This window comes from Triticum dicoccoides, chromosome 1B (assembly GCF_002162155.2).
Source record: "Triticum dicoccoides isolate Atlit2015 ecotype Zavitan chromosome 1B, WEW_v2.0, whole genome shotgun sequence".
Classification (NCBI taxonomy): Eukaryota; Viridiplantae; Streptophyta; class Magnoliopsida; order Poales; family Poaceae; genus Triticum; species Triticum dicoccoides.
This window is the reverse complement of record NC_041381.1, coordinates 581,588,828-581,609,085: the sequence shown is the minus strand read 5'-3', so window position 1 is coordinate 581,609,085 and position 20,258 is coordinate 581,588,828.

Here is a 20,258-nt window from a genome sequence, read left to right as displayed (position 1 = left end):
CTTGAGATGTTCTAAGGTAGGTGGTTTATGAGGGAAAAAAGATGCAGTTTATGTATAGACGCACGGTATTGTCATTGATATACTCTGTATATATTCAACCGATATTCCGGTCAATAAACTCCCATGGTCAGGTACGATGTCTGCGTTCACAGTTGATGTCTGGGACAGGAACCTGTTTTATAGTGAAAGGTGAGCGGCTATTTTGCTGCTGTTGGGAGGCCGGTGAGATGGACAGAATTTCTAGTCAACCTTCTGAGCCTACGGCTGCTGCTCCATCACAGGAAAAACAAAGACTATGGCATGAGAGGAAACTTCTGAGCTTTTAGCAAGCTAGATGCAATTCGTCAAGGTCTTGTCCAAACTGCGGTCTGCCTTTTGAAGGTAATACATTCAAGTCGCTATTTTTATTTCCAACTTACTTAGTTTTTAGTTTCTTTTGAAGGCGCGTTTGAGAAAAAAAAAAGAGTAATCTTCACTTCCTTTCATTTCCAACTTACTTAGCTTCTTGCCCTTTCTTACCGCCGTTAGTCTAGTGTTATACTACTACTCCTTCCGTCATAAAATAAGTGTCTCAATCTTAGTAGAGTTAGTACAAAGTTGAGGCACTTATTTTGGGACGGAGTGAGTATTAGTAAAGGCAATGGAATTTTTGTTGCCTGACTTAGTTAACTGGTAATTAAGAGCATTTGGTTGGCCGAGGCAACCTTTTCTGATGGACTTTTGTCCCCTTGTATATCCATTTCTTAAACCTATTTTATGTAGACCATGTTGCCAAAACAACCCTTTCTGAAGTATGAGTGTATGACCCTCCTCACCATGCTCATCGATGGCAGCTGTTGCATCGGAAAAGTTTGCTGGACAAGGAGTTCCCCGGTTCGTCCATACTACAGACTTGCTCTTCCAGGAGTCAGGACTCAGGACTAGTCTATATCCACGTGAAACACCCCAAGTTATGAGTGAATTAATTCACACCACAAATGGCAATGAAAAGTCTCTATGTGCAACACCCCAGCCATTGGCGTGCAAGGCCATTCAACAAGACCAGGAGTCTGCAATTCCCACATGTTTCCTGCCATCTCTTGGACCGCAAGAGCTATATCTCGCTTATAGCGAGACAATAGCTGCTCTTGCCTGAAGGAATTTTTCTCTTGTGAACGAATCGGACCAGCCCATTTTCCTCTCCCTCGCAATATCGCTGCTCGTTGGATCTGTCAATGCTCACTCGCTCGTTCAGTCTGTTTTTGTTTTATTTTTATTTTTTGTTTTCTTTTCTTCTTCATTACTTTTTTTGGTTTTCTGTTTTTATTTATTTTTCATTGTTTCTATTTTTTTTACATGGTTCTTACCAGTTTTCTTTGCTTCTCCATGGATTTTTTTGTTTTTCATCAATTTTCTTTATATATTTCCTTGTTTTCACCAGGTTTTTCTTTTCTTTTTTCTTTTCTTCAGTTTTTTTCTTTATCATTCTCTTCGGTTCTTCTTGTTTATATGATTCCTTTTTCATTTTGGCATCAGTTTTTCTGCGTTTTCCTGTTTTCTTTTCTGTTTTTCTAGGTTTTCCTTTGTTTCCTCATGAATTTCCACGGTTTTCTTCGGGTTTCCATTTTTCTACGTTTCTGAGGTGTCTTTCTTTAGTTTCTTCAGTTTTCACCATTTTTTCTTCATTTTTCTTTATTTCATTTTTCATCGGGTTTTTTTCTCTCTCTCAGTTTTTACTGTTTTTATACACTTTTTTGTATATATCTAATACACTTTTCTAATACAAGTCATTTCAAAAATAAAGGATCAACAAAATTGAATCATGGTCAACATTTTTTTATACAGATTTAACATTTTTCCAATGCTAGATTATCATTTTTCAAACAAAAGTTTAACATTTTCTTAATACATGGTCAATGTTTTTTATACACGTTTTAAATATTTTTCAAATACAAGATTACAAAATTTTGAATACATGGTCAACATTTTTTTATATAGATTTAAACATTTTCAAATGCTTGATTAACATTTTTTAAAATACAAGCATAGTCAACATTTTTTCTCTACATATTTAACATTTTTCAGATAAAAAGAATTTTTTTGAATATACATGGGTAACAACTTTTCTATACACGTTTAACTTTTCTTAAATGCTTGATTTACATTTTTAAATAAATGGTCAAATTTTTTCGCACGAATGAGAAAAAAAAAGAGACATAGCGCGCCTGGGCCAGCCCATTTAGGGGAGGACGCATCTGGTGCAACGGACGTTCTTGTGCTACCGGGCTCCAATGTCAAACTAGTAGACTGCCCGTGCATTGCCACGCGCTTTTTAAAATTTGCACTTGTTGCATATATAAACACGATGCATGTCAAATTTAACATCAGTAATAAATGAAAAATAGTTGAAATCCGTTCCACTTGCAATAATTTCGATAAAAATGTAATTCAGTGACTTGTACTATCAGATCTGATGCACAAAGCAGAAAAGGTGGTAAAAAAATATACGACTCTTTATCGTACACTGCATTGTAATTGACAAATAGCACTTGATGTCTTTTTAAGCTTAAGATCGATGGTCTCACAAAGCATGTCCATTGTTATTGTCCATTAATTGAAGACAACACATGGAGGTTTTTGTTCCCTCAAAACAAATGTTTCCAAGATACTACAACCATTGACTTGATTGCATTATGCAATTGCATGGCAAAATATTACATATGAAAAGGCACTTGGAGGTGACCATTTAGGAACTATTGCGAAAAAAACACATATTTTGTACCATTTAGGAACCATGGGTGCATAAAATATTTCAACCCTTCCCCATCTAATATTCATAGCTAAAAAAACACATATTACATATGAAATTAAGGCCGTTGTCCCTCATAGGTCGTCGACCTAATCTACCGTGCAGGTGGGATAGGGTACCTCTCATTCCTGTAAATTCCTCTAGCTCTAGGCCATTGTTCCTGCATGCCATTTTATTTTAGGCTCAAGGACCTCTAGCTCTAGGGCACCATGCTACAAGAGATGCAGAGAATATGCTCTTTAGTTTTGAGAAAGTGTGAAATTATCTAGGGAGACTTAGTAAGTTGTTTTTTGTCATAGTGTTACTCCAATAAAAGTCAACCTATATGGTGTATAAGGCAAAATATCGTATGAAAATGGGATATCACAAGCTGATGTTCTTTGATAGTAGATGGTAACACTGTTGCGTGTAAATTTGGGCCTCTGTGTACTCTGGACTTGAGGGATGATGGATTGATGATACGGCGTTTTGAGCAGCATTTTCAGGAAAAGGCCAAACCTTTTTTTAGCATCTCTAATATAAATGCCCTCAATAAAAAATGTCAGATTTAATAGGTGATAAGGCAAGTCTGCAATAATAACATCCTATGCTCAAAAAGAAAAAATAACATCTTAACAAGCTTCAACATTGCACACGCAACTTCTGTTTCTATTAAAATAAGTTATATAGAGATGATACCAATATGACATAGAACGCTAAAGCAGAGCTCTTAAAAGTAAATAAATAAAAGGGAAGGGGAATGCGATATGCTTAAATAAGGGTTGAAATAACAAAAATAGTATTCATGATTGTATTATGTGGTTGCAGATATAGGGGAAAAAACTTTCTGACTGAAAATCTAAGCTGATCTGACTTAGCTCACTGCTCCAAAATGTAAGTATGCCATGCCTTTGTTGAACCCCCACTATGTTTGCAAGGCGTAGAGTCAAGCAAACTCCAAAAAAAAAAAACAAGAACGGTCCATGCAACCATCTGAAACATGGAGAGGACGTTATATATTCTAATATGAAATAATTGCAACATTAATTAGTAAGACAATAAAATGTATCAAAGGGATAAGAGAACACTTTCATGGATTGGTCTGAAGTGTTGGTATGCAAGCTCAGTTATCAATATAGTAACGCATCAGCTGCATTAGTTGAAAATTCTTGTAGCGAAATGAAACATCCGAACTTAGAGCATCTCTAGCCATTGTTGAGGAAATCGTTAACTGGTAGCTGCTCGGTTGGCTGGTGAGTAGGCGATTAATATGCTAATCGGCAAGTTAATTAGCCATTTAATCATTTAATCGGATGATTTATCGGTTTATAGGCTACTCGGTGACCCTATGAGTAGGGATTAATCGGCAAGTTAACTGGTTAATCGGATGAATTCTTGAACAGGGTCTCTAGCAGACCACGTATAAGTGGTCAAACCCGCATAATTTTTGCGTTTTACAGCCTTGGTCGAAAAAAATGTCCAGAACAGAACCGTAAAAGTGGTCCAATCCGTAAATTTTTTAGGGCCACCGAAAATGCACACCCAAAACCCTTATATTTGGAGGTTGAAAGACCGAACCTAAGGGGCCCCGTATACCGGTCAAACCTCGTCGAAGCAAACACGCCGCCGCGGAGTTTGCCAGAATCCGCCCTAAACTCGTCGGAATTCATCACCGCACACCGGAAAAGGCCGCTAGACGCCGCAATCGATCGCCGCCGGTTCAAATTGGACGAGCTCGACATCGTTGTGGCCTCCCATGGCCTCAGTCTGGCCGCCGGAATCCTCCCAGCGCTGCAGGCAAAGGGGCACGGGTCGGCCGGCGCGGCTGGCAATAGAGCAAGGCGCGGACGGCGGAGGCGACGGGGCGTGGCCGGCGAGGCTAGGCGTGGCTGGCGTGTTGACGGGGCACAGCCAACGAGCGACGGGGCGCGGTCGACGGCCGACGGGGCACGGCTGGCGGGCGACAGGGCGCGGCCGACGGGGTTGGGCGCGACCGGCGTGGCCGGTTGGGGGAAGGGGCGGCAGCGGCCGGACTTGAGGAAGGAGCTTTTTATCCTACTTTTACAGTTTGTTTTACGGTATCTGTTCGGCCATGGCTAAAATGAATCCTTAAAATGCATTATTTTTCCGACCCGTATTTCAATTTTACAGTTTGCGATTTTAAGGGGTCTGCTAGAGATGCTCTAAGGTTTAAAAGAAAAGGTATAGGAAATTGTAGAACAGGGAAGGGTTAAAGATGCCCTAATCGCGGGCTAACTACTTGGACAAGGCAAAAGCAAGCTTTGCACTAGATGGAGTTATAAACTCTAGCACTCGATATTTCCCCCGAAGAAGAACATCAGACTTTTTTCTTACTTTAAGGGGAATCATTTTAGCATAGTTATGGCCAAACAAGTGTTGTCATCTTGCCCTGTTGGCCATAGGGTTTAGCAGATGGAGCCCCAGAGCGTGATGTGCTGTCCCATCCTGCGCGTGAAATTGTGGCTGCTTCCTCGCTCAGAGTAAGAGTGACCGATCCCCACTGAATGAGAGTTTTCGGAATGGGAGAGCCGATCGACATCTCGCGTATATAGCGACCGACGATTTCACATGAGACCCGGAGCAGATCGAGCTGAGACTGCGAACCACACATTCTTTACATGGGTACACGAACCACACATTCTTTACATGGGTACACGAACTGGTGGACGTTGCCCGGTTATGGTTAGAGCAACGGGCCGACCCAAACGGACGGCATTTGTCCGTATTTTGTCCATTTGGGTCGGCAGCTCGTACGGCGTTCGTCCAGTTTTGCATTTGGGTCGGCAGTGCGTCCAACGCGCCGATTCATTTTATGTCCGCATTCAATCTTTTTTTAAAAGGCCCGCGACCGATCATGCCAATGGCCATGTCTCATGCTGGCAGCACGCCAGCGCCGGCATACAAATGTCGGCTTCAGAAAATATCACCACAGTTCATGCTGGCGCACTCGCCAGCCGGCCGGCACACATGCCAGCACACAAAAAAATGGGACTTAAGTTCGACCAAGCCATCGCAGCCCCGTGGTCATGCCAGCACACCTGCCGGCATACAAAAAAGATGGCGCTCGCCGCCATAGATCACTCGTCGTCGAACTTGAGCATATCGGCCTGCATTTTCTTGAACCATCCTCTTCCTTGGTGACACGGTGTTGACATCCACCTTCATGATCTCCACCCCGAACTGTTGGAAATATGCCCTAGAGGCAATAATAAAAGGATTATTATTATATTTCCTTGTTCATGATAATTGTCTTTTATTCATGCTATAATTGTATTATCCGGAAATCGTAATACACGTGTGAATACATAGACCATAATACGTCCCTAGTAAGCCTCTAGTTGACTAGCTCGTTGGTCAACAGATAGTCATGGTTTCCTGACTATGGACATTGGATGTCATTGACAATGGGATCACATCATTAGGAGAATGATGTGATGGACAAGACCCAATCCTAAGCATAGCACAAGATCGTGTAGTTCGTTTTGGTAGAGCTTTTCCAATGTCAAGTGTCTCTTCCTTAGACCATGAGATCGTGTAACTCCCGGATACCGTAGAAGTGTTTTGGGTGTACCATACGTCACAACGTAACTGGGTGACTATAAAGGTGCACTACAGGTATCTCCAAAAGTGTCTGTTGGGTTGACACGGATCGAGACTGGGATTTGTCACTCCGTATGACGGAGAGGTATCTCTGGGCCCACTCGGTAATGCATCATCATAATGAGCTCAAAGTGACCAAGTGTTTGGTCACGGGATCATGCATTACGGTACGAGTAAAGTGACTTGCCGGTAACGAGACTGAACGAGGTATTGGGATACCGACGATCGAGTCTCGGGCATGTAACGTACCGATTGACAAAGGGAATTGTATACGGGGTTGTTCGAATCCTCGACATCGTGGTTCATCCGATGAGATCATCGAGGAGCATGTGGGAGCCAACATGGGTATCCAGATCCCGCTGTTGGTTATTGCCCGAGAGCCGTCTCGGTCATGTCTACGTGTCCCCCGAACCCGTAGGGTCTACACACTTAAGGTTCGGTGACGCTAGGGTTGTATGAATATGAGTATGCAGCATACCGAATGTTGTTCGGAGTCCCGGATGAGATCCCGGATGTCACAAGGAGTTCCGGAATGGTCCAGAGGTAAAGAATTATATATAGGAAGTGGTATTTCGGCCATCGGGAAAGTTTCGGGGTCGCCCGGTATTGTACCGGGACCACCGGAAGGGTCCCGGGGGTCCACCGGATGGGGCCACCCATCCCGGAGGGCCCCAAGGGCTGAAGTGGGGAGGGGAACCATCCCATAGTGGGCTGGTGCGCCCCCTTGGCCCACCCCCTGCGCCTAGGGTTGAAACCCTAGGGTGGGGGGGCGCCCCACTTGCCTTGGGGGGCACTCCACCCCCCTTGGCCGCCGCCCCCTTGGGAGATTGGATCTCCCAGGGCCGGCGCCCCCCCTGGGGGCCTATATAAAGGGAGGGGGGAGGGGGGCAGCCGCACCCTGAAGTCCTGGCGCCCCCTCCCCCTGCTACACCTCTTCCTCCTCCGTCACGTGCTTGGCGAAGCCCTGCCGGAGTGCTGCTGCTCCACCACCACCACGCCGTTGTGCAGCTGCTGGAGCCATCATCATCAACCTCTCCTTCCCCCTTGCTGGATCAAGAAGGAGGAGACGTCATCCGCTCCGTACGTGTGTTGAACGCGGAGGTGCCGTCCGTTCGGCGCTAGGATCTCCGGTGATAGGATCACGACGAGAACGACTACTTCAACCCCGTTCTTTTGAACGCTTCCGCTCGCGATCTACAAAGTGGTATGTAGATGCATCTCTCATGACTCGTTGCTTAGATGAACTCATAGATGGATCTTGATGAAACCGTAGGAAAAATTTTAATTTTCTGCAACTTTCCGCAACAATGGTATCAGAGCTAGGTCTATGCGTAGTTCTCTATTGCACAAGTAGAACACAATTTTGTTGTGGGCGTAGATCTTGTCAACTTGCTTGCCGCTACTAGTCTTATCTTGCTTCAGTGGTATTGTGGGATGAAGCGGCCCGGACCAACCTTACACGTACGCTTACGTGAGACCGGTTCCACCGACTGACATGCACTAGTTGCATAAGGTGGCTGGCGGGTGTCTGTCTCTCCCACTTCAGTTGGAGCGGATTCGATGAAAAGGGTCCTTATGAAGGGTAAATAGAAGTTGACAAAATCACGTTGTGGTTATTCGTAGGTAAGAAAACGTTCTTGCTAGAACCCAATTGCAGCCACGTAAAAGATGCAACAACAATTAGAGGACGTCTAACTTGTTTTTGCAGCAATTGTCATGTGATGTGATATGGACAGAAGTTGTGATGAATGATGAATGATATATTGTGATGTATGAGATCATGTTCTTGTAATAGGAATCACGACTTGCATGTCGATGAGTATGACAACCGGCAGGAGCCATAGGAGTTGTCTTTATTTTTTGCATGACTTGCGTGCATTGAAGAATGCCATGTAAATTACTTTACTTTATTGCTAAACGCGTTATCCATAGAAGTAGAAGTAGTCGTTGGCGTGACAACTTCATGAAGACACAATGATGGAGATCATGATGATGGAGATCATGGTGTCATGCCAGTGACAAAGATGATCATGGAGCCCCGAAGATGGAGATCAAAGGAGCTATATGATATTGGCCATATCATGTCACTACTATATAATTGCATGTGATGTTTATTATGTTTTATGCATCTTGTTTACTTAGAACAGCGGTAGTAAATAAGATGATCCCTTATAATAATTTCAAGAAAGTGTTCCCCCTAACTGTGCACCGTTGCTAAAGTTCGTCGTTTTGAAGCACCACGTGATGATCGGGTGTGATAGATCCTTACGTTCACATATAACGGATGTAAGACAGATTTACACATGCAGAACACTTAGGGTTAACTTGACGAGTCTAGCATGTACAGACATGGCCTCGGAACACAGAGACCGAAAGGTCGAACACGAGTCGTATGGAAGATACGATCAACATGGAGATGTTCACCGATGATGACTAGTCCGTCTCACGTGATGATCGGACACGGCCTAGTCGACTTGGATCGTGTAACACTTAGGTGACTAGAGGGATGTCTAATCTGAGTGGGAGTTCATTAAAATAATTTGATTAGATGAACTTAATTATCATGAACTTAGTCTAAAACCTTTGCAAATATGTCTTGTAGATCAAATGGCCAAGGCTCATGTCAACATGAACTTCAACGCGTTCCTAGAGAAAACCAAGCTGAAAGATGATGGCAGCAACTATACGGACTGGGTCCGGAACCTGAGGATCATCCTCATAGCTACCAGGAAACAATATGTCCTAGAAGGACCGCTAGGTGATGCACCCGTCCCAGAGAACCAAGACATTATGAATGCTTGGCAGTCTCGTGCTGATGATTACTCCCTCGTTCAGTGCGGCATGCTTTACAGCTTAGAACCGGGGCTCCAAAAGCGTTTTGAGTAACACAGAGCATATGAGATGTTCGAGGAGCTGAAAGTAGTTTTCCAAGCTCATGCCCGGGTCGAGAGATATGACGTCTCCGACAAGTTCTATAGTTGTAAGATGGAGGAAAATAGTTCTGTCAGTGAGCACATACTCAAAATGTCTGGGCTGCACAACCGCCTGTCCCAGCTGGACATTAACCTCCCGGACGAGGCGGTCATTGACAGAATCCTTCAGTCGCTCCCACCAAGCTACAAGAGCTTTGTGATGAACTATAATATGCAGGGGATGGTGAAGACCATTCCTGAAGTATTTTCAATGCTGAAGTCAGCAGAGGTTGAAATCAAGAAAGAACATCAAGTGTTGATGGTCAATAAGACCACTAAGTTCAAGAAGGGCAAGGTTAAGAAGAACTTCAAGAAGGATGGCAAAGATGTTGCCGCGCCCGGTAAGCCAGTTGCCGGGAAGAAGTCAAAGAATGGACCCAAGCCTGAAACTGAGTGCTTTTATTGCAAGGAGAAGGGTCACTGGAAGCGGAACTGCCCCAAATACTTAGCAGACAAGAAGACCAGCAACACTAAAGGTATATTTGATATACATGTAATTGATGTGTACCTTACCAGTACTCATAGTAACTCCTGGGTATTTGATATCGGTGCCGTTGCTCACATTTGTAACTCACAGCAGGAGCTGCGGAATAAGCGGAGACTGGCGAAGGACGAGGTGACGATGCGCGTCGGGAATGGTTCCAAGGTCGATGTGATCGCCGTCGGCACGCTACCTCTACGTTTACCTATGGGATTAGTTTTAAACCTCAATAATTGTTATTTAGTGCCAAGTTTGAGCATGAACATTGTATCTGGATCTCGTTTAATACGAGATGGCTACTCATTTAAATCCGAGAATAATGGTTGTTCTATTATATGAGAGATATGTTTTATGGTCATGCCCCGATGGTCAATGGTTTATTCTTAATGAATCTCGAACGTAATGTTACACATATTCATAGCGTGAATACCAAAAGATGTAAAGTTGATAACGATAGTCCCACATACTTGTGGCACTGCCGCCTTGGTCACATTGGTGTCAAGCGCATGAAGAAGCTCCATGCTGATGGACTTTTAGAGTCTCTCGATTATGAATCATTTGACACATGCGAACCATGCCTCATGGGCAAAATGACCAAGACCCCGTTCTCCGGAACAATGGAGCGAGCAACCAACTTGTTGGAAATCATACATACCGATATGTGCGGTCCAATGAGCGTTGAGGCTCGCGGAGGATATCGTTATGTTCTCACTCTCACTGATGACTTGAGTAGATATGGGTATGTCTACTTGATGAAACACAAGTCTGAGACCTTTGAAAAGTTCAAGGAATTTCATAATGAAGTAGAGAATCAACGTGACCAAAAGATAAAATTCTTACGATCGGATCGTGGAGGAGAATATTTAAGTCACGAATTTGGTACACACTTAAGAAAATATGGAATCATTTCACAACTCACGCCGCCTGGAACACCTCAGCGTAACGGTGTGTCCGAACGTCGTAATCGCACTCTATTGGATATGGTGCGATCTATGATGTCTCTTACCGATTTACCGCTATCATTTTGGGGATACGCTCTAGAGACAGCTACATTCACTTTAAATAGGGCACCGTCTAAATCCGTTGAGACGACACCGTATAAATTATGGTTTGGGAAGAAACCTAAGCTGTCGTTTCTAAAAGTTTGGGGATGCGATGCTTATGTCAAGAAACTTCAACCTGAAAAGCTCGAACCCAAGTCGGAAAAATGCGTCTTCATAGGATACCCTAAAGAAACCATTGGGTATACCTTCTACTTAAGATCCGAGGGCAAGATCTTTGTTGCCAAGAACGGATCCTTACTGGAAAAAGAGTTTCTCTCGAAAGAAGTAAGTGGGAGGAAAGTAGAACTCGATGAAGTACTACCTCTTGAACGGGATAGTAGTGCAACTCAGGAAAATGTTCCTGTGATGCCTACACCAACTGAAGAGGAAAATAATGATGATGATCAAGGTACTTCGGATCAAGTTGCTACTGAACTTCGTAGGTCCACAAGGACACGTTCCGCACCAGAGTGGTACGGCAACCCTGTCCTGGAAATCATGTTGTTGGACAACGGTGAACCTTCGAACTATGAAGAAGCAATGGCGGGCCTAGATTCCAACAAATGGCTTGAAGCCATGAAATCCGAGATAGAATCCATGTATGAAAACAAAGTATGGACTTTGACTGACTTTCCCAATGATCGGCGAGCGATAGAAAACAAATGGATCTTTAAGAAGAAGACGGACGCGGATGGTAATGTCACCATCTATAAAGCTCGACTTGTCACTAAGGGTTATCGGCAAGTTCAAGGGATTGACTACGATGAGACTTTCTCTCCCGTAGCGAAGCTTAAGTCCGTCCGAATCATGTTAGCAATTGCCGCATACTATGATTATGAGATATGGCAGATGGACGTCAAAACGGCATTCCTTAACGGGCATCTTAAGGAAGAACTGTATATGATGCAGCCGGAGGGTTTTGTTGATCCTAAGAATGCTAACAAAGTATGCAAGCTCCAGCGATCCATTTATGGGTTGGTGCAAGCATCTCGGAGTTGGAACATTCGCTTTGATGAGATGATCAAAGCGTTTGGGTTTATGCAGACTTATGGAGAAGCCTGCGTTTACAAGAAAGTGAGTGGGAGCTCTGTAGAGTTTCTCATATTATATGTAGATGACATACTTTTGATGGGAAATGATATAGAATTCTTGGACAGCATTAAGGCCTACTTGAATAAGTGTTTTTCAATGAAGGACCTTGGAGAAGCTGCTCATATATTAGGCATCAAGATCTATAGAGATAGATCGAGACGCATCATAGGTCTTTCACAAAGCACATACCTTGATAAGATTTTGAAGAAGTTCAAAATGGATCAGTCCAAGAAGGGGTTCTTGCCTGTATTGCAAGGTGTGAGATTGAGCTCGGCTCAATGCCCGACCACGGAAAAAGATAAAGAAGAGATGAGTGTCATCCCCTATGCTTCAGCCATAGGATCTATTATGTATGCCATGCTGTGTACCAGACCTAATGTAAACCTTGCCGTAAGTTTGGTTGGAAGGTACCAAAGTAATCCCGGCAAGGAACACTGGACAGCGGTCAAGAATGTCTTGAAGTACCTGAAAAGGACAAAGGACATGTTTCTCGTTTATGGAGGTGACGAAGAGCTCATCATAAAGGGTTATGTCGATGCTAGCTTCGACACAGATCTGGATGAATCTAAGTCACAAACTGGATACGTGTATATGTTGAATGGTGGAGCAGTAAGCTGGTGCATCTGCAAGCAGAGCGTCGTGGCGGGATCTACATGTGAAGCGGAGTACATGGCAGCCTCGGAGGCAGCGCATGAAGCAATTTGGGTGAAGGAGTTCATCACCGACCTAGGAGTCATACCCAATGCGTCGGGGCCAATCAAACTCTTCTGTGACAACACTGGAGCTATTGCCCTTGCCAAGGAGCCCAGGTTTCACAAGAAGACCAGGCACATCAAGCGTCGCTTCAACTCCATCCGTGAAAATTTTCAAGATGGAGACATAGATATTTGCAAAGTACATACGGATCTGAATGTCGCAGATCCGTTGACTAAACCTCTCTCGCGAGCAAAACATGATCAACACCAGAACTCTATGGGTGTTCGATTCATCACAATGTAACTAGATTATTGACTCTAGTGCAAGTGGGAGACTGTTGGAAATATGCCCTAGAGGCAATAATAAAAGGATTATTATTATATTTCCTTGTTCATGATAATTGTCTTTTATTCATGCTATAATTGTATTATCCGGAAATCGTAATACACGTGTGAATACATAGACCACAATACGTCCCTAGTAAGCCTCTAGTTGACTAGCTTGTTGGTCAACAGATAGTCATGGTTTCCTGACTATGGACATTGGATGTCATTGACAACGGGATCACATCATTAGGAGAATGATGTGATGGACAAGACCCAATCCTAAGCATAGCACAAGATCGTGTAGTTCGTTTTGGTAGAGCTTTTCCAATGTCAAGTGTCTCTTCCTTAGACCATGAGATCGTGTAACTCCCGGATACCGTAGAAGTGCTTTGGGTGTACCAAACATCACAGCGTAACTGGGTGACTATAAAGGTTCACTACAGGTATCTCCAAAAGTGTCTGTTGGGTTGACACGGATCGAGACTAGGATTTGTCACTTCGTATGACGGAGAGGTATCTTTGGGCCCACTCGGTAATGCATCATCATAATGAGCTCAAAGTGACCAAGTGTTTGGTCACGGGATCATGCATTACGGTACGAGTAAAGTGACTTGCCGGTAACGAGACTGAACGAGGTATTGGGATACCGACGATCGAGTCTCGGGCATGTAACGTACCGATTGACAAAGGGAATTGTATACGGGGTTGTTCGAATCCTCGACATCGTGGTTCATCCGATGAGATCATCGAGGAGCATGTGGGAGCCAACATGGGTATCCAGATCCCGTTGTTGGTTATTGCCCGAGAGCCGTCTCGGTCATGTCTACGTGTCTCCCGAACCCGTAGGGTCTACACACTTAAGGTTCGGTGACGCTAGGGTTGTATGAATATGAGTATGCAGCATACCGAATGTTGTTCGGAGACCCGGATGAGATCCCGGACGTCACGAGGAGTTCCGGAATGGTTCGGAGGTAAAGAATTATATATAGGAAGTGGTATTTCGGCCATCGGGAAAGTTTCGGGGTCGCCCGATATTGTACCGGGACCACCGAAAGGGTCCCGGGGGTCCACCGGGTGGGGCCACCCATCCCGGAGGGCCCCAAGGGCTGAAGTGGGGAGGGGAACCAGCCCATAGTGGGCTGGTGTGCTCCCCTTGGCCCACCCCCTGCGCCTAGGGTTGAAACCCTAGGGTGGGGGGCGCCCCACTTGCCTTGGGGGGCACTCCACCCCCCTTGGCCGCCTCCCTCTTGGGAGATTGGATCTCCCAGGGCCGGCGCCCCCCCTGGGGGCCTATATAAAGGGAGGGGGAAGGGGGCAGCCGCACCCTGAAGTCCTGGCTCCCCCTCCCCCTGCTACAGCTCTTCCTCCTCCGTCACGTGCTTGGCGAAGCCCTGCCGGAGTGCTGCTGCTCCACCACCACCACGCCGTTGTGCTACTGCTGGAGCCATCATCATCAACCTCTCCTTCCCCCTTGCTGGATCAAGAAGGAGGAGATGTCATCCACTCCGTACGTGTGTTGAACGCGGAGGTGCCGTCCGTTCGGCGCTAGGATCTCCGGTGATAGGATCACGACGAGAACGACTACTTCAACCCCATTCTTTTGAACGCTTCCGCTCGCGATCTACAAAGTGGTATGTAGATGCATCTCCCATGACTTGTTGCTTAGATGAACTCATAGATGGATCTTGGTGAAACCGTAGGAAAAAATTTAATTTTCTACAACGTTCCCCAACACGAACATCATGCTTGCGAGAGCAAAATTCTTTGGCCTTGGTATTGGCGTTGGCGGCCTCGAGCTCGAGCATCTTCGCTTGCTTCTCTGCCTCCAACTCAAGCATCTTGGCTTGCTTCTCCTCATCCATCTCTAGCCTCCTCCTTTGGATCTCCATGAAGGCGTTTATTTGCTCCTCTTTGAAACGTCAGCGCTCCTCCTCTCTTGAGTCCTTCTTATTCATCATGCCCTCCACGCTTGCGATCAAGGCGTTCGATGCCGCATCCCGCTTGTCCTCCTTCTTGGAGTTGGTCTTCCCCCGCGGCTGAGCCGGCTCGCCGTCCCCAACCTCCTCCACGGCTTCCTTTCCCCCGGCATATTGCGCCTTGAACTTCTCCTCATCTTTGATGACCCTATAGCAATGGGAGAGGTTGAAGCACTTGCCATTGTGTTGGACCTTGAATGCCTCCAAAGATTGAAATGCCTGCAAATGTTTTCATGCAAGTATGTTGGCACAAAATGGGATGCAAATGAACACGCAAGCATGAACTTGATGACACAAAAGAGGGTGGCTTGCTATCATACCATGTCTTGCATGCCGATGACGCTCACGGGGCAGGCCTTGACGCTCTCAAGAGTGGCATAAAACTTGTTGCACTCTTGTTGGATCACTCTCCATCGCTTCGAAATGGACACCCACCCACGCGTGCTCACAATTTGGTAAGGAGGTAACTTCTTGCGCTCATGAAACTCCCGGTGGACACGAATCCAAAAGGTTGAATGCTTTTGTTCGGCGCCAGTCTTGGGGTCTTGTCCAATGTCCCTCCAACACTCGCAAAGAAGCTTGTCCTCGGCCGCCGTGTATGCCATCGTGTGCTTGCTCTTGCGTTTCGGCTTTGTCTCGACGCCTTGGTTGGTGAGCTCGTCCTCAAACAAAGGCTCCACTTCGATGTCGCACTCGTCTTCTTCCTCTTGCCCGTAGTCATCCGGAAACTCGTGGTCAAGTGGGAAGCCGTCCAGGTCCATGCTGACCTGATCACGCATGAAGGTCGACTGATCATAGCCAGCGCCCGGCGTGAACACCCCGCGGCCGTCCTGGCTTTATGTCTCGTCGGGGTCATAGCCAGCGGCCGACGCACCGCCCTCGAAGATGAGGTTCTGCATGTAGGCTTTGTCGCCGGCGGCCGACATTTCGTCGAACAGGTTGCGGGCGTCGGGTAGCACGTTGGCCGGCATCTGCCGCGCGCGTTTCCTCATGCCTCCGGATGACGAGCCACCGGCTACCTGTGTGGCGTTGAGGTCGATGGGCGCGGGCATGGGCGTGGAAGGCGCCACCGTGCTCACGTCGGGCGAGCACTCCCCGGAGAGGCGCGAGGCCTGCGGATACACGTGGAAGCCGGATATCAGGGTGCATGCCGATGCGCGGGGCGAGTTGGGCAGAACCATCCGAGGGAACATGGACGAGCCGGTGCTGGCCGCGGTGGCCACGGCGGCGTTGATGAGGCCGTGCTGGCTAGGGTTTAACCCTAGCATGTAGAGCGCCTCCCTCGTTGCCGCCGCGACGCGGGCGTTGGTGACCTCCTGCTGCGCGGCGGCGGCGATGGCGGCAGCCGCGACGGCTTCACCCCTCGCGTCTACGGCGTGCCTCCGACTCTTCCTCTTGGCCGACTCACCCGCCCGATGTTCGGGCGTCAGCGCCTTGTTTGGCTTGGCCGTGGCGGCTGTTTTGCGCGGAGCACGGGGCTTGCCTTTGCCGGAGGGGGCAGTCTTCATGCTGGACGAGGTGAGGGAGGCGAGGCCAGCGGCGGCGTCGAGGTCGAGGTCGTCGTCCATGGCGGGTGCGGGGCAAGAGCGCGCGCGGGCGGGAGGATTTGGGGGAAAATGGGGGGGGGGGATGGTGCTTGCTGCCACCGATCGACAGGCCCGCGAAGAGGAGTAGGCGCGCGCGCATCCGTCGTGTGTCCACGCTGACGCAAATCCGGCTCAAAATTGGGTCGGGAATGGGTCGCCCGCTGATGAAAAGCGGACGCGCGTCAGTTTGGGTCGGCGGGTTGCGCCGACTTTTGTGACCGCGCCGAACCAAACGGACGACAGTGGACGAAATGGGTCGCCCCGTTGGAATTGCTCTTACCACACGTGAGTGAACGGCCGTCTATTTATTTTATTTTTTGCGTGGAACGACCGTCTATTTTTTTTGCATGGAACGTCAGTCTATTTTTGGAACCATTTTACTAAGAGCATCTCCAATAGCCGTGCTATATAAGTGTCGCGCCGAAATATTTTGGTTTTTACCGCGCGCACAACCGCTCAGCGAGCTCCAGCAGAGGCGCAATAACCGCGCAAACGGCATAAAGAGTTTAGCGCGCGGTCCGAAACGCCATCGCGCATCGTTTATTTGGTGCGCCCGCTTCCGCTCGCCATACTCTCTCTGCCGCGCCACTTTCGCCCCGCCCGCGCCGCCACCGGAGAATTGGCCCAATGGACGGACGCGCCTGCACCGCCCTCACCCCTTCCTACACTCGGGACCCCTCTGCTGCTGCCGTCGCCGCAACCCTAGCGCGGGGAGCTTTGGTTTCGCCTCTGACGTTGCTCCTCCAAGCACTCGGCGGCGGGTGGCGACTCACTGCCGCCCGCCGTGAAGCCACGTGCCCCCCTCTCGAAGTTCCCAAATGCGGCGCATGCGAAGAAGTGCAAGGTATCCGCGAAGACGAATAAGGCGGCGGACGGCTCCTCTAGGCCTTCGAGGAAGAAGCTTGTAGGGCGTGCGACGGATGCGGCGGCGACCGAAGCGCCCAGCCGGTGGCCAACGCGCACAAGGTGTTCGATGAAATGCCCACAAGGTAAAATTTCGCCAACTTTTTGTTGTTGTTGTTTTTTGAATGCATACATATGGATAGCTTATTTGCTTCGTTGTATATACTTTGTAGTTTCAATGATGAGGCATATATGCCAACTATGGGTGTTGGCTCCAACAATTCTCATTGGTCTCAAACCAGTGAGATGCATTTCGATGATCATGAGTTTGAGGTGGACGAGGATGGTGAGGGCATCGTCGATGCACCGAAAGGAAGAGGGGACAACTACACCATGGATGAAAACATCTTGCTATGCAATACTTGGTTGCAAGTGTCGAGAGATCCCTCCGTTGGAGGGGATCAAAGTAGAGATGCATTTTGGCTCCGGGATGAAGGAACACTTTGATGTACACAACAAAAGTGGAATTGACCGCTCCGGAAGATCTCTTCGCTTCCGGTGGTCGACAATCAACCGAGATTGTCAAAGGTGGGCGGCCGCACTCAAGGCAGTTGACAAGTTGAACCCACGTGGCACTAATGATAGAGATAGGGTAAGTGCCATTTCATTCATGATTCTTCCACGTTCATCATGCTTCTTATTGGTGTTTCTAGTGCTAACTTGTTTTTTTTGTAGCTCAATATTGCACAAATTTTTTTTCAAGGCGAGGAGAAGAAGACCAAGAAAAGGAAGATCAAGAAAGGGAGACCATTTACCTTGCCTCATTGCTATGAAGAATTGAAGGATGATGAGAAATGGAAGCCCCGTGATGCTATCGATGATGATGATGAGAGCAACAAACGCAAGCGAACTATTGAATTGTGGATGATGATGAGGAGGAGGCATCAAGTGATGACGGCAAGAGAAGCCCTACACCAAACTCGGTTTTGTACTCCAAGCCAAAAAGACCGGATGCATGCAAGAAAGACGCAAAAGAAAAGAAGAAGAGGAAAGGAGATGATGAGCTAAAAAATGCTATGGAAGCTATTATGAAAGCAAGAAAGGAAGCGAACAAGGTGAGGAAGATGGCAAAGAACCAAGATTCCGCGGCCAAAGAGAGGAGGTTGGCGGTCGAGGAGAGGAGGCCGGCGGACGAGGAGAGGAAGGTAGCATTGGAGGAGAGGAAGGTGGCCATGGAGGAGCGAACTAGGTTGTTGGAATGGGAGAAGTACTTGTTCTTCATGGACACATCTGCCCTCGATGAGAAGCAAAAGTAGTATGTCAATCTTTCCCATGAAGAAGTCTTGGTCCAAAAATAGCCATGGTTGGCGGTGACATGGGCGGCATGGAGGCGGTGGCATGGTGGCGGTGACATGGGCGGCATGGGAGGCGGTAGCATTGGCGGCATGTGAGGCATCGACGGCTTCGAAGCTACCATGGGCGGCATGGGTGGCTTCGGAGCTACCATGAAGGCCATGGGAGGCATGGGTGGCTTCGGAGCTACCATGGAAGGCATGAGTTTTGCGTCTTTCATGGGAGGCATGGGAGCACCTCCGGGCGGCATGGGCGGAATGTCTTCCGGTGTGCCTCATCACACACCTTCCGTTGAAGATCTTGCCAACACCTTCCGAGCTCCACATGATGATGCGGCGCGCGACAATGAAGAGGAGGAGAATGAATCGTCTTCATATGAGGATGATGAATCGGAGGAAGAGGAGGATGAAGATGAGGACGAGGCATGATTGTTGATGGGCCATTCTTTTGTGTGAACTTTTATGTCATGAACTTGGGGTGGTTTTTAAACTTGGTTGAATGATGTTGTGGGCATGAATTTGAACTTTTATGTCATGAACTTGTTTGGGTGATTTTAAACTATGCCATGTCTTTGTTTTGATGTTTGAAATATCATCATCGTCTCCAAAATGCAACATATGGCAAGCGTCGCCTGCTCGCGCGTGCTGCAGTTTAGCGCGTCTGTTGGAGCGGCTCGGGCGCGCTATAATTTGCATCGGCCGCTGAGCAAGCGCTCCTCACCGTGCAAAAACTCGCGATCAGCGCGCTGCAAACGATTTTTTAGCGCGTTGCGCGTTGCGCGGCTGTTGAAGATGCTCTAAAGCTGGTACGGACATTCGGAATTTTGAACGTCTATCTTCCTAAACCGTCCTCTCTTCGCTCAATATATATCCCATCTTGTATTGAGTTCCAATCTACCGCAGTGCTAGTAAATCTTTTTTTTTTGCATGGAAGGGATTTCCCCCCACTCCATCTTTTATACTCCCTCCGTTCCTAAATACTTGTCTTTCTAAAGATTTCAACAAGTGACTACATACGGTGCAAAATGAGTGAATCTACATTTTAAAATATATCTACATACATCCGTATGTTGAGTCTATTTAAAATGCTTAGAAAGACAAGTATTTGGGAACGGAAGGAGTAAATGAGAAGCAGAGGTGCTAGCTAGTAAATCGAGAGTAGATAGTTATACACACTGAAGATTGAAGTTGCTTCCGATCAGCGCAACAAAAAAAAATCTTTGTATAGCCCTGAAACCCATCAAACTAATCCTAGGGCACACAGGTAGGCAAACACAGCTACAACCGGATACCAAAGTTGCTAATCAGACAGAGGTGGTCGAAATACGCTAATCCAGAAGATGTGGCCTAGAACCCATCCAAGTCACCCGGTTAGCGTTAACGCACACACGGGCGTTTGTTTTCACGGTGTCCTCACATTCCTCGTAGCCACGCAAGCTGACGCGGCGATGTGATGTGTCTCACTATTCCTGTATGTACCCGCCAAATTCGTTTTTTTCTTTT